A 15,549-nucleotide genomic window follows, 5' to 3' on the forward strand; every position below is an offset into this window, starting at 1 on the left:
GGGTAAGAGGCATTAAGAGACACTTGTTGGGATGAGTACTGGATGTTACACATTGGGGGAGGGGCATTACCGGAATCTACTCCTGAAATAATTATTGGACTATGTGCTAACTTCGATGTAAATTAAAAAATTAATTAATTAATTAACTAATTAAATTAAAAAAATAAACTGGCAAGCAGTCAGGAAATGTACTAATGCTTGTCACTTGTCTGTTGTCTGAATGAATTCACTTTAAAAATTGAAAATAAAAATTGTGGTTATATTGTAAATATATATTAAAGATTTATAAAAACAGTAAAAATGTGTTTTCCTAAATAAAAAGCTAATGTGCATTATCATTAAAAGACAAAAATATGCAAAGAATTGTTTCAAATAAGTCAAAGTAAACCATACATAAGGCATTATATAAATAATAATTCAGAAGGCATCATCAGATTTATAGGTACTGAATTTAACCATCATGTAAAGATTATCAAGTAGTTAAAGATATTAATATGAGAGAGAAGATCCAATGCATCTATTATACACAAATAACAAAAAAGTCAACATATCATTTTATATGAATAAAAAATACAAAGTTTCTGATAATGTTCAAAAGTTGGACAGAAAATAACTGTCCTAGTTGAAGAAACTAATGTTTGGCTGATTACCTCAGGAAAATATCCAGAAAAATAGATTTACTCAGATCTATGGATGTTAAGTTCAAGAACAAAAATGTCATCACATCAACAGGAAAGGTGATTCTAGAACAAAGAACCTTGAACTGTAAATTCAATCCCTTCATTTAGAGAGTGAATGGAGGAGACAGATGAGTAGAGGCTCTATGGCAGTTGACCAAAATCAACAAAAATCAATTAAGATCTTAACAGTGACTGACTGTACACACTTCTTTAACTAGTGCTTGCTATATTAAAGTCATACTTAAAAGACTTTATTTATGTCAAAAATTAAGACAAGAGATAATATTTATGTAGTGCTTAATTTGCTTTAAGAACTATTCTAAGTGCTATAAAACATTAAATTAGGTAATTTTCACAAGATTTTGGCAGCTTCTTTATATGCCCAGACCCACACTAACTGTCCTAGAAGTCTGTTACTAACTCCTACTCTACTCCAAAGCCAAATTTTAAAGAGATATTTAGTTGTGTAAAGTTTGTAAGTCCCCAAGCCATTTTCACTTCTCATACATAACCATAAGTCTAGGGGTCCCCCAAACCACCTTCATTCAGACTCACAGAACTCACCAAAAGCTATCCTCATAGCTACTATTTGATAAAGAAAAAAGATACAGATTATTATCACCTACAGGAAGAAGTTCATAGGATAGAATCTAGGGAATTTCCAAGTTTGAAGCTTCTAGTAGTACTGTTGCAGTGGAGTTATGAACAATACTAACAGCTCCAGGATTGAGGTGTAATAATATACGTGTAATATGACCAACAAGGAAAGTCATCCAAGGTCTGGTGTCCAGAATTTAATTGGGGTTTGGTCATGTGTCAAGCCTGACTGGTCATGTGGCTGACAGAGGCCTCTAAATTCTCCATAGGTCCAAAGCTGTCACCATAAATGACTGTCAGCCTAGACTATAAGGCATGTTCCAAGGCATGTCATTTTCTATGACAAAATCCTGTCATACATGCAAGATATTTATAAGAAGAATATAGCCTAAAATATAGTAACAAGTAAGCATGCTGCAATTTCATGTCTTAGGAAATTATCATTTTCCTTAATCATGAATAACATTCTTATTAATAAGTTGTAAGGGACAAATATACACGCTTACTTTATGTCAACATAGGTATAAGAATGACAAAGTAAGGAAAAGCATAGTGAAAAGTAGCTAAACTATGTAAGCACAATTTGCAATGCCTTATATAAATGTGGGCTTTGGCTTTATGAGTTGAAATTAAAAAGTAAACATACCTTTAAATAAGCTTAGTATGCCAAACTAACCATGGTAAACTCCATGTACCAGAGAAGAAACATGCCTATTTGTATTATGTTATAAACATGCATAAATAAAATATTTTGCTTGTTCTAGATAATATACAGAATGTGGTAATGTAGAATTTCCTTTCAATATTTTCAATACAGTTATTAGGATATAGTAGCTGCTAGCATTGTGATGTTTAGCCTTAATGATTACTTGCACTGACAATAAAATGCATCATTTTGGATATTCATTTCAATTTCATCTTCCAAATGGAATGGTATCATGTACAAGATCAATAGAGTGATCTGACCAAACACACAAATCAGATTATACTCTCTTATCACCACTAAAATTTTAAATTATCAGGAGCACATAATGCATCATTCAAGGGTTTCCAATTTTTTGCAACATTTTTCTACAGTACACAAGAGAATGTCTTTCAGCAAGCTAATGAAATCCAACTAATTGGATATTTTATTTAATATTAGCTTTATTAAGGTCATGTTTATAATGTCATTAATCAACTTCCTCATTTTTATTAACATATTCATGGTAAATATCATATATCTTATATTGTCTATTTGGTGCATTGAACCTCTATTAAAAATATATTTATTTTTCATAGGTGTTTCATATAAATCTCAGAGGGATAATTACTACTTAGAACTCGTAATGTATTCCGATTCTTTGTCTAAACTCTAAAATTATAAATTCTGATTATTATTTTTTTTTGAGAGAGAGAGAGAGAGTGAGCACATGCACATGCACATGCTTGTGAGCAGGGGAGGGGCAGAAGGAGAGGAAGAGAGAGAATCTTAAGCAGGCTCCAAGCCCAGAACGGAGCCCAACACAGAGCTTGATCTCACACTGTAAGATCAAGACCTCAGCTGAAATCAAGAATCAGATGCTCTACTGACTGAGCCACTGAGGCACCCTATAATTTCTGATTATTAAGCCAAAAACTATATATATATATATATATATATATATATATATATATATATATATATATATTTATATGTATATATATACATATAAATATAAATATATATATATATATATACATATATATATATATATATATTTAAGGTATTGTGTTGAAAATTTATCTCTTAAACCACACAGTGGTATTGAGAGAATCATTCTTTTTCAAAGGTATTTTCAGCTCCTGGTAAAAACTGGGCATACAAAAGGTGGTGAATGAATAGATTTTGAATAAAATTAATTTAGATATATGCTACAGGACTTCAATAAAAGATATCTATGAGCTGCCTCAGGCTTGTGCAAAGTGTTAAACATTTCTCATGATAACTAATCTAATAACCACCCAATAATAGAATGAAAGATTTAATCACAGTCTATTAGTTTCCCTTCCTTTCAGAAAATTCATTCTGCTCACAGTTATCAAAGGGCAACTATCAGGTATGTATATCTCTCAACAGTTTCTTACAATAACAGTAAATACAAACTACAGGCCAAAGTAAAATGTAGGCCACAGTTGATGCTTCTAAATATGTCTCATTGTAAGTATCAGAAAAGTACATAATTTTAAAACTATGAGAAGAAATTTAAGTGGAAACAGCATGTTTGTCATCTCAGAGATTTTTATATTTTTTAGATGGAAAGGTCACAAATGTATTAATTTGTATAAACTCTCTACAGGCAAAGTCAGGCAGACTTCAATAGTAGGGAAAATTCTTATTAGCAGCAAGTAATTAGTAAGACAGCCAGGCAAAATACTTTATTTTCTAATTTCTAATTTGAATTTCATTTATTTGGTAATATATTAATTTATTTGCATTATTATTTTCTACATGTGTGACTGCTTAACACAGTAAACAGATTAAAGTATTTTTGCTTTTTTGAAGACTGATAGAACTCTCTTTTGTTGCAAATTTCTTTCCTCTCCTCTCCTCTCCCCTCCTCTCCTCTCCTCTCCTCTCCTCTCCTCTCCTCTCCTCTATTCCCCTCCCAAAAGTTCATTTTTTTGCAAAAGGCAGAAAAATTAGTTTTTCTAGAAGAAAATCTGTTTCTAAATGCCATGAAAGTCTTAATATATATTATATATTAAAAAAAGACAAAAATAATGGGTAAGTGGAAATAACAGATTGAATAATTGTAACTTTATGAAGGTATGATTAAATTAAGAAACAGCGCATACACATACCTAAGTTATGTAAATTAGAAATGTATATCAACAGTACAAATATGTTGATACTGACTCTTGATACATTACTTGTATATATAACTACTACTGTTATTAGTAAACCTTTGGGACTCAGTTTTATGCCTAAGACAGCATCAGTATGTCTTTAAAATCTTCTCTTCTTCCTGTATGGGAGGGTATTTCTAGATACTAATTTTCCTATCTAATATTCAAACACAGAAAACCTACTCTACAAGATACTTCAATTAATGAGACTTTAAGTGTTTGTTTATTAAACTTTTGGACAGTAAACACTCCATGGGCACCACATACAAATACTATGTCAAAAGCGTTGTTACATTAAGCCTTTTGATAGGGCTTGATTGGTGATGAAACTTTATGACATGCTTGAGCCTCCTACTGAAGGGATCACATGTGAGGTAATACTTTGTCCAACCACTGTAGAGGTCCATTCAGAGGAAGTTCAATCCAGTGAGCAGTCTTTACCATCTGCCTTCTGTATTCTGCTTCCCACCCTTTCACAAAACTCATGGTACATATTCTAGGCAGCTGATACACAACTTCAAAACTGATTAGCACACTGAGTAAGAAGAGAAGTAAATTCCTGGTTGGTGAAGATCTTCAAATTGCAGACTGGTGGAATTTTACACTCTTGCTGCAGGGTGCCAGCTCTATATCTGACTACCCTTGAGTCTCTGCACAAAGATTGCACTATCAATTAGGCACTCGGCAAAAACTTCCCACCTATGTAATATAAGCACACTCCTCTTTCTATATGTCTTTCTGTCATTCTTATGTAGCTTTTTGGTTGACATTGGAGAATAACCCTATGCAGAACCTTTCTTAATTGGATGGATCTGTGAAGCCATCTACAGCGAGTGAGAGCTATGATGTATGGAAGTTCTCTTCAACCCTCTGGTTTAATTCATAACATGATACTGAACACCAAAATGCAGGTTCTGAGTAACTGGATGCAAATCCAACTATGATTAACAGGCAAAGAGTAGTAGGATTTTTTTTTGCTGTAGATCCTATATCCATACATGTGTTCCATTGTTGATCACCTGTTCTTCCATCTTCACTGATACATCCAGAGGATGGAGTTTTTAGGATATAATTATTCTGTGGCTCAATTCCCACTAGGAAATTAGTGTTTTCTGTAAAGGAATAGGTATAATTATCTAGAGGTAGCAGTTATGTTATTTCAATACCAAAGGCAACACTTGTGTTTCCAATCTAGGGTAGTAGTGAAGTTAAACATACTTCATCCCTTTAAAGACTAAAAGCACATTTTCAGTTTACATTGCTTTGAGTCCACGATGACTGTGAATACCAGGCCAGAACCATAATCAGGAACATATAAAATATGGCAGTCCTTTCCAATGAGATACTTGAAGATGACCATTGAGAGGCCCTGTTTGCTCAAAGCAGCTGTAAAGGCCATTGTATCCCACTGATCTATCACATATGGTGTACTTAGTCTCCAAATTTCAGAGTGAGGGGTTGGTATGGTAACATGTTTAGCGTTACAATTTTGAGTAGTGATGCCTTCGTCAAGTTCATCTAATTGTCCTGTTTTCTTTAGTTTCTTCTTCAAACTTTTAACTACTTTCTCATACCACTATTCTTCCTGTCAATTCTTCTCTCCTCTACCTGCTCCTCTAGATTCACCAGATGATTTCTTCTGTCCCAGCAGTCTCTTCACAACTGGTGGAGTGAATGACATGATGGACATTTTCTTACCAAAGGCAGCAATCCACACTAAGAAAATATCTTCTTTTTTTTTTAATGTTTATTTATTTTTGAGACAGAGAGAGACAGAGAATGAACGGGGGAGGGTCAGAGAGAAAAGGAGACACAGAATTGGAAACAGGCTCGAGGCTCTGAGCTGTCATCACAGAGCCCGACGCGGGGCTCGAACTCACAGAGCGTGATATCATGACCTGAACCGAAGTTGGACGCTCAACCGACTAAGCCACCCAGGTGTCCCAGAAAATACCTTCTTTATCTAACCTGAAGCATTGCTGACCACCATGCCTCAGTGTCTCAGCCCCTTCCATTGTCTCTTGTGTCATCATTGGATAAGGCCTATTGAGGACCACTGCCCTGGTCCACCTTCTGTAGCCAAGCCAGGAGTAGACACTTGTTTACCCCTTGGGAAAGCATGGGGGCTGCCCCATGGAGTACCTTGAGGACTGGACAAACTTTGGCCAAAGAAGGTTTCACAGAAGCCCTGGTGTAAAGTTTATTTTTTAAAATGTCATACACTACACATTCATTTTTAAAGATTATAAAAAGCAGACTGTTTTGAAGTACATAATCAATAAACCACCATTTTGTCACATAAATCATAAGAACTTCTGTAAAATTAACTCTACATAATGCTTTGATTTGAATTCAGATTTTTAAAAAATTGAATTGAAAATCTAAAAACAGTATAATATTTATAGCAGAATCCAACTTGTCTCCATGCTTTCACATATACAAAATCTCCCACATTATAACTCAAATCAGTTTGTCAGTACCTGAAGTCATTTATCCTCCAACCAAATTTGCCAGTGCTGGTGCTTTTACCTTTCACTTTGTCTAAATAAATGATTGTCTATAGGAACTACCCTAGTGCCTAGCCCAGAAGCCTATGTGTCATTATTCAGTGGCCCATTTTCTACTTCATGCCGATATCTAACAAACCACAAGTGGATTTCACTTTCTAAATACTCCCTAATTTTTCTCTTGCTACTTGCCAGTAATTTCGTCTTGCTATCATTAATTTGCCTCTGAATTTCTGCAAATTATCATTGTTGCCTGACAATCCATTCTCTGCACTTTATTCAAATTGTGTAATTCCCCCTCCTTGAAAATACTCAGTAATGCCATTCTTACCAAATTACCGTATATATTATTTGCTTGACTGACCTCTTATGTAATTTACCACACAATACCAAAAAAACATCGTGATTGCCTATTTGTTTTCTTTGTGTTTAGGTATTTAAGAAGATCATGCCTCAAGATAGACTGCCTTCTTAAGGTAGATGACTTCAAAAGAATCCTGAATAGTTTCCTATACCTAAAAATTGGAAAGTATCTTTGGTAAAAATAAATAAATTACATAATACTCTTTCCACATTTACTAGCTGTGTAATCTTGGCCAGTTATTTAAACACCGTACCTCAGTCTTCTCATTTATTAAATGGAGATAGTAATAGAATTTATCACACAGGATTGCTGTAAAGATTGCATATATCTATGTTAAAGCACACAGAACAGTGTTGGGAGCCTGTTAAGTACTATAGAAATATTAGCTCTTATTTCATAAGTAGTATATGAAAACAAGAAATGTTTCTTACTCATAATTATCTAGGAAAGTAGTTTTTAAAGTTTATGCTAAATTACTATACATTAACAGATATACACACAATAAGTTAATTTATGAATAAACTCAAAATGATTATTAAATGAAGCAACAGATGTTACTTTCCCCACACACATACAAAAAGCTGGAGGATATGGTGAAATTCTACGTAACTACAGAAGAGTTATCCAAAAAACTAAATACTTAATGTCAGTTATGTTTACATGCTATAGATATATTATACTAAATAAGTTTTTATCTTTATCAATTCCATCATCTTGTTCAAAAAATAAACATTAGCAGTTTTATTTCAACCATTTTTATAATTGTTTGTATTCTTACTCAAGATAACCAAACTACCATGCTAATCTATAACTACAGGCATTAGCTTTCAAGAGATACAGATTTTTATCAATTACCATTAAAATAATAATACTGAATTTCTCCTTACTCTTTATTTTATAAGGCATCGCTCTATATTACTTTAGGATTAGAATGCCCCTTTTATATAACTAAGCTACATATGTTAATGGTGAAATTTTTTTAGTGTTGTGCACAAAAGTCCTTTTAGAAGTACAAACTCCACTGTGAAATTATCATTCAGATATAGACTAAAGTGTGTGAAATAAAATATTATACTATTAGCTTTCAAATATTTTTGTAAATTTCTTTTACCGATCTCTTCTCAAAACATTATCCTAAAGCATCTTCTCTGGAAGAATGCCAGGTCTTATTATAGTAAGTTGGAGTAAATATCTTAGAATGTGATGCACTCTCTCTAAAAGGCTGACCCATCTGTGAGGTTCCAGGTAGCCAGAAAGCAGCAGGAGATGTCAATATACAGTAACATTTAAAATTCTCATTTAGAGGGGCACCTGGGTGGCTCAACCGATTGTGTCCAAATCTTGATTTCGGCTCAGGTCATGATCTTGCAGTTTGTGAGATCAAGCCCTATATCAGTCTCTGTGCTGACAGTGCAGAGCTTGCTTAGGATTCTCTCTCTGTGTGTTGCTCTGCCCTCCCCACTCCAGCTTGTACCCCCCCCCCCAAATAAATAAACTTTTAAAAAAAGAATTCTCATTTAGAGATTTATTTTTGTTTTTACAAGTATAATTAATAAATAAGCTATATCAGCTTCCAGCAGGCCCAATCTCTGTTCACCTAAAGATGTCACCTTAGGGAAGATCATTCTGGAATCCCTTCCCTACTGCTGAAACAACCCGAGTTCTCATTGCCATTGCTTAGTTGGGGGAAAAAAGACCTGCCTTCTCTGACAGAATTCTGAATATACTTTCTAGAGGAATCAGTTTACGAGCTGTGGTTAATAATAATGGAAATGTTACAGTCAATAATAGTCTTCTATAACATCATGGTAAATAGTATTTAACTTGTTTCAACAATCACCTTTTGTGGTATTGTTAATAGGAGGAATTTAAGAAATCTGCATTTCAAAGTGCTAAACTTCTCTGTGTCAGCTTTTAGAAAATAACAGAAATGTAAGTTGGGGAATATTCCTAAATTCATATTCAACAATTTGAACATTCTACCATAATGTTGACAACATATAATAAACTATTTGTCAGTTTTAACTGCACCAAAATCATGACTGAGAAAATTATTGAATCTGAGTGTTTACAGCTGCTTTTAATTTCTCATTAGTTCCTGTTGTTTAAGAAATAGAGAAGTGAAATACAGTGAAATACATCAAATATACTTGGCTAAAATCTTAAAGGGGGGAAATTTAAAACATCAGAACAATTCAACTGAAAAACAATTATGGATCGATTTAATATAGTGAAAATATCACTAACAAATAACATAGATCATTAAAATTTACTACGCATGGTAGTGGGGGGGACAAGTCAATACATAAACTCTTAAGGGATGAAGAAATTTTGTGTTTTTCTTATCAGCAAACATATATATATTAAATATTATTTAAAAAATTTGCCAAGAAAACACACATATTAATGGATGTTCACTAATGTTCTTCTCATCACCCAAGAACCATGCTACAATTACTTTACTACAACACCTCAGGTTTTGAAGTTTTATTAACTGTGAAAGAAATATATAGGGATTATTGGCCAGAGCTTGCCACAGTTATTTCTACCTCACCAACTCCTCATCAATCAAGAAATTGTCATTTTTTTTTCCCCATGGAGTATACTGAAGTTCATATTGCCTAAATGTCAGTGTGAAAGAGACTTAACTCTCTTTGGGACGAAGATCATGTACTTTCACTCTTGCTCATCATTTTGAACCATTTGACTAGATTTTGGCACCTTCTTTGTAGAAATGTGTGCACACATGAAGTAGCAGGAGTAAAATGCCAGAGGCTTCTTTATATTCCAGAGATATGAAATTCCCAATGTGCTACAAGCAGTATCTTAAACAAAATAAATTCCAACATTAATTCATAAAAATAATTTAAGGAATTTTCTTGGTTTGTTCTGACAGTTTCTATGCAAATAATTCAAGCTTACGAGACATTACTTGGCATCTCTATAGACAAAAGATGACTGTTGGTATTATATGTAGCATATTCTTTGCTTTACAAGTTTTTCCTAATAATAAGCCTAAGTATCCTTATCACTTAGCCAATATGTTATATCTCTGACACTTTTGTCCTAATTCTGGAATAATGAAAACTATTTTTACATTTTGTCATTAGGTTTCCTTGGGTTCAGATTTTTTTTTTTTAGTAAAGTGCTAGCATTTTTATATATTGCACATGATGCATCTATTCTTTGAAAATTCAAGGATCACTGACATATTTTATCTTTTATACCACAAACTTTATAGTGTACGATAATTTCGAGGAAGATTTACTTGACTAATTACTTAACTACTATAAAACCCACTATAAAATTTCATACAAGCCTGTGAAATTCCACACTGATGATTTTACTAAAAATATAAACTTATACAAGAAGGTATGAATGTGCATATACATATACCCAGATAGTCTTAAAATGTGGGACTTCATTTATTGTATTGTATAGGAAAATAATCCATAACTTATTACTTTTCTGTGCATATGGAAAGTAGGAGAAGGTGTTTTTTCGTGATATTTGGTGCAAGAGCACAGTGTGTTGTGTTTGTTTAGCACCTGCTGTGCTGCCACATGCCAATCCATGCTCTCCTCACCACTTTTCACTTGTAACACACATCAAACAGAAGGGACATTGAGTAGGATGATTTTATTTGAAATAAATGTCCTTGTTACTAAATAGCACTTTAAGTCATTATTAAAACCTACTCATATTTCAAGTTCTAGTTCATCTCCTACACTCTTAATAGTGCATTTCCAGATACTGATAATCCTATTGAAGATTCCTTTCTCAGAAATGTAATGTTTTTAAGAATCAGTAAGCTCTTCAAATGTGCCAGTCCTTAAGTGTCTTTTTTGATTGTTTAATTCTAAAAGGTTGACTGCTTGATGGGGCTATAGCCCCATATCTATTCTTTTTAACCTGATATTTTGAGAATTTATCTGAAATATTTATTGAGTAGTTCATATATAATTTTCCCTCAACTTCATTTGAGGTATAATTGGCATATATTGTGTAAGTGATGTACAGCTTGTTGATTTGATACATTTACATATCGCATAATGATTATTACCTTACCTTTAGCTAACACGTCCATCTCATCATCTCATCACATAATTACCATTTCTTTCTTTCTTTCTTTCTTTCTTTCTTTCTTTCTTTCTTTTTTTTTGGTGATAATGTTTAAGATATACTCTTTCAGCAACTTTCAAGTATATAATCCTGTATTGTGGTTTTTTTTTTCTTTTTTTTTTTTTTTTTGAGAGAGAGCATGAGTTGGGGAGAGGGGCAGAGGGAGAGAGCGAATCCCAAGCAGTTTCCATGTTTGGCACAGAGCCCAATGCAGAGCTCAGTTCCACAACCCTGGGATCATGACCTGAGCCAAAACCAAAAGTCAGATGCTCAACCGACTGAGTCACCCAGGTGCCCTTAATTCAGTATTGTTAACCATAATCACCATGATGTGCATTATATCCCTCAAACTTATTCTTTTATAACTGGAAGTCTGTACCCTTTGACCAACATCTCCCCATTTCTTTCACCATGCTCCCCCAGCCTGTGGTAAATACCATTCTATTCTCTGTTTCTATGAGTTCAGTTTTTTTAAAGATTCTAACACAAAAGTGATATCATATAACATTTGTCCTTTTTCTGATTTATTTCATTTAACATAATGTTTTCAAATTCCATCCATGTTCTTACAAATGGTAGAATTTCCTTTTTCATCATGGCTAAATAATATTCCATTGTGTGTGTGTGTGTGTGTGTGTGTGTGTGTGTGTGTGTACTACATCTTTATTCATTTATCCATTATTGAACACTTAGGTTGTTTCCATATCTTGGCTATTATGATAATGGTGTAATAAACATGTGTGTCGATGTCTTCAAGATTCTGTTTTCATTTCCTTTGGATATATAAAAGAAGTGAAATATTGATGGTAGTCCTATTTTTAATGTTTTGAGGAGCCTCCATATTATTTTCCACAGTGGTTGCACTAATTCAGATTCCCACCAACAGTGCACTAAAAGGAACCACAAAAGACCAAAGCTGGAGGCATCATACTTCCTTCCTTATATCAAACTATGCTACCAAATTATAGTAATCAAAACAGTATGGGACTGGCATACAAATGGACACATAGGTTAAGGGAATAGAACACAAACCCCAGAAATAAACCCTTGCGTATACAGTGAACTAATATTTAGAAGGAAGCCAAGAGTATTCAATCGGAAAGGATAGGCTCATCAATAAATGGGAAAACTGGATATCCACATACAGAAAAATGATACTGGACTCCAATTTACACCACTCAAAAAATCAATCCAAAATTGATTAAACACTTAACCATAAAACCTGAAACCACACAGTTCCTAGAAATTTAAGAAAAACAGGGAAAAATTTCCTTGATACTGGTCTTGGCAATGATTTTTTTCATATGACACCAAAAGCACAAGCAACAGAAGCAAAAATCAATAAGCAGGACACATCAAACTAAAATACTTCTACAAAGCAAAAGAAAGAATCAACAAAATAAAAAGGAACCTAGGACATAGGAAAAATCTTTGCAAATAATATATCTGATAAAGGGTTGATATCCAAAATATATAATGAATTCATACAAATCAACCACAACAACAATAAAAACCAACATTCTGATTAAAAACTGGGCAGAGGAACTGAATAGACATTTTCTCAAAACAGACATACAAATGGCCGACAGCACATTTAAAAGATGTTCAATGAATGTTCAGAGAAATGCAAATCAAAACCACAATGAGACATTACCTCACACCTACTGAGGTGGCTGTCATCAAAAAGGCATGAGATAACAAATATTGGTGAGGATGTGGAGAAAAGGAAACCCTCCACACATACTTTGGGAGGAACAGTGAACAAGTAGAATACTCTCAGCAAAGGTGACCTCAATTGTAGGAAATTATGTCTAGTTAAGAAAAGTTGAAGAAACAGGTTGTATTTAGTCTGAAAATAAGACCTAGAGGGCAACTTGATCATTGCATTGATACCATTTAAGATGTTCCACATGAGTAAGAGCTTAGGTTTATTCTGTGTTGCTTCAGAGGGTAACAGATGAGCTATTAATACCAATGTACAATTACATTTTAGAGGAAGGAGAAAATAAAGTATTCTCCAAGATTTAATTAAGTCACTGGACAGCCTGGAAACTAAACAGTGAACAGTGAGAAAATGTATTAGGAAGGCATAAGAACTAAAGGCATAAGAAGACAGTCATTAGTCAATAAATTTGAGTCAATATTCCAGGAAATATCAAGCACCAATAATGCAAGAACAGATAATTTTTCTAGTTTTGCCCTCTGATTTACAACACTGCTGCTCTCAGGAAGACTTAATCCCTCTCCACAGTCCTTCAGAATAAATAAGATTTACGAACTCGGTGGGGAACAACAGGAAACCAACTGAGGCCTGCTATCAACAAGGCACATGGCCCATCAGTTGCTCATCTTCTTCAAATGGCTGAAAAGCACAGTTCAGATATGAAGCCATATTTTATGAATTCCTGAGACTTACCTCATCTCCACAGGGAATGCAATTGTCAGTGTTCCCAAAAAGGCCTGTTTTAAGGTAAAATTTGAAAAGTAGCTGGTTGAAATCAATCTTGGTCTATGGAAAAATACATATGATAATTAACATTAACATCTTGTACAAAAAATAATAAAAACTACCATTCTTAAGTTAACAATCATCTGAAATTTACTTCAGTTGTAAAAAGTCTAATATTTTAGAAATAAATTAATTTAGGGTTTAGGTAAGTAGTTTATAAAGAAAAAGATATATACAAGAAACTACCTGAAAACGAAGTGAAAAACACAGGGTGGGCATAGTCTCATTATAGTCAAGGTTTCACAGATGAAATACTCTGGAAAGAAGATAAAAAATAGTAAATTAGTCATGCAAATGTATAAAATTATTACTAAAATATATCTTAGCATATACATATACAAATATAACATATCAAGGTAATTTAGGTAGCCTCCCTTTAGCGCTTAAATCAATAAATATATTACATATCCAGTCTTTCTCTCTGTTTTTCTCTCCATCTTTTTCTCTCTCTCCCTGTCTCTAAGTAATACATTTCATTGTTTTTGTTATTGAGAACTTTTTAATGTTTATTTGTTATTTTTGAGACAAACAGACAGAGAGAGAGAGAGTGCCAGTCGGGGAGGGGTGGAGAGAGAGGAGGACAGAGGATCCAAAGTGGGCTCTGTGCTGACAGCAGCAAGCCAGATGCCTGGGCTCGAACTCATGATCCTCACTGTGAGATCATGACCTGAGCCGGTTTTGAAGGCTCAACCAACTGAGCCACCAAGATGCCCCAGTTGTTGAGAATTTTTAAAAACCACTATTTCTGTATTTAATATATGTCCTTTCAGTTTTTTCATAAATAATTTCTTATAATTAAATCAAAATGCTCGTGTAGTGCTGCTATCTTCTCATTAAACATTACTTGCTGTTATAAGAATATGGATTGCAATCAAACATATAAAAATGTTCAATGTAATTAGTTATTAACACTCACTAGTATGGCTAAATTAAAAAGACTGACCATAACAAGTATTGGAGAAAATGTAGAATAAAAATTGTAGTACTTTGAAAAGTTTAACAAAATTAAATAATCCCTTAGAGACTAAGCAAAAAAAGAAACAGAGAAAAAGGAAAATAGGAAATGTAAGAGAGGATAGATATTACCATAGATCTCACAGACATTAAAAGGATAAAGTGAGCTCTTTTCTTTTGCAGCCATGGATGAAGGAAGCACCGGCAGCCAAAATAAATTTCAATCCCTTTGTGACTTCTGACTCAAGCAAGAACTGTAACAGGCATTTAAATTCACCTTCCTACATTTGCAGCAAGATTATGTTTTCTGCTCTTTGCAAAGAGCTGATACAGAAGTACAATGTTCTACCCATGCCCATTTGAAAGGAGGATGATATACAAGTTTTGTGAAAACACACAAATTGGCAATTAGTCCAGGTGTGCAGGAAGAAATACATAATCTACATTGAACAAGTGCAGCGAGAGATGGTAGATGGCACAAATGTCCATGTGGGCATTCACCCTAGCAAGGTGGTTATCACTAGACTAAAACTAACTGCAAAAAGATCCTTGAACGTAAAGGCAAATCTCACCAAGTGGGAAAGGAAAAGGGCAAATATAAGGAAGCAACAATTGGGAAGATGCAGGAATAAAGTCATCTTGTATATGACTTTAAATAAAAAACAGAATGAAAAAAAAAGATAAAGTGAAAAATATTATGAACACCTATTTGCAAAATAAGTTCAATAACTTGAATAGAACAGACAATTGCTACAAACACAGCTTACCAAAATTAAAAAAGTAGACATCTGAATAGCTATATATTCTTTAAAAAGAACTCATAATCAAATTATTCTCACAAAGAAAATATCCCCAGATGGTTATAAACTGTATCAAATTTCAAAGAAGAAATAGAATAAATTTCATAAAAGGTCTTTGAGAAAGTAGTTGGGGACGGAGCAAAGTTTA

At 33.6% G+C, this 15,549-nt stretch overlaps 2 pseudogenes; one reads left to right on the forward strand and one right to left on the reverse strand.

Annotated features, from left to right (window-relative positions):
- Positions 1 to 4,417: 4,417 nt before the first annotated feature.
- On the reverse strand, positions 4,418 to 5,835 carry LOC122229243 (annotated as a pseudogene).
- Positions 5,836 to 14,790: 8,955 nt separating this feature from the next.
- Positions 14,791 to 15,233, forward strand: LOC122229244 (annotated as a pseudogene).
- The last annotated feature ends 316 nt before the right edge of the window (positions 15,234 to 15,549 follow it).

Source organism: Panthera leo, chromosome C2 (assembly GCF_018350215.1).
Source record: "Panthera leo isolate Ple1 chromosome C2, P.leo_Ple1_pat1.1, whole genome shotgun sequence".
Classification (NCBI taxonomy): Eukaryota; Metazoa; Chordata; class Mammalia; order Carnivora; family Felidae; genus Panthera; species Panthera leo.